This window comes from Ctenopharyngodon idella, chromosome 19 (genome assembly GCF_019924925.1).
Source record: "Ctenopharyngodon idella isolate HZGC_01 chromosome 19, HZGC01, whole genome shotgun sequence".
Classification (NCBI taxonomy): Eukaryota; Metazoa; Chordata; class Actinopteri; order Cypriniformes; family Xenocyprididae; genus Ctenopharyngodon; species Ctenopharyngodon idella.
Genome location: NC_067238.1, coordinates 20,587,394 through 20,588,157, shown reverse-complemented (window position 1 = coordinate 20,588,157; position 764 = coordinate 20,587,394).

The window sequence follows — 764 nt, the reverse complement described above, 5'->3', positions numbered from 1 at the left end:
GATGAGAAAGTATGATGACTTGACATTTCTCTGGCAAGCAATATATTCCATTCCCTCTCTTAGAGGTGATTAAGAACAGCTTAAAAATATAGCATTTCTGTGAAATAAATAATAATAAAAAACAGAACAAACGTAGATTTTATTAACAGAAAGTAATCAAATGTAAAACAACACTGCATAGTCTTTACTGTATAAATGAAATATAGATTAATCATATTAAATTGACTAAAGAGCAGTGAGTAATTTTCCCTTTTTCTTTTATTGTTCGATTAACATTAATGACACGGCAGCAGCCGGTATATTAGGCCTCTTTAGTCACTTTAGGACCTAATGCACAGATCCAATATACTGATACACATGAGATTTAAAGGGATAGTTCGCCCAAAAATGAAAATTCTGTCATTAAGATGGTGGGACTAAGGACCAAGGCAAAGCCAAAAGGGTGGAGGGACGGAGTGCAGCTGACGGCCCGGAAGTCTGTGGCATAGGCAGAGTGACGTCTGACCGAGGCGAAGCCAGAAAGATGAGGGAGCCCAGGGACACATAAGGACGATGGTTCCAGGTGGAGCCGAGGGAGGGAGGAGCCAAGGCGAAGCTGACAGGTCGATGAGCTGAGATGGAGCGATGGGGATCCAGGGGAGCCAGGGGATCCTCATGTCAAGGCAGAGCTGGTGACTGGAAGAACCGAGGCGCATCCATGCAGCATAGCGGAGTAGACAAAGGAGGAGCTGAAGGGAACCGGCGGAGCCGACAGACCAGCAGGC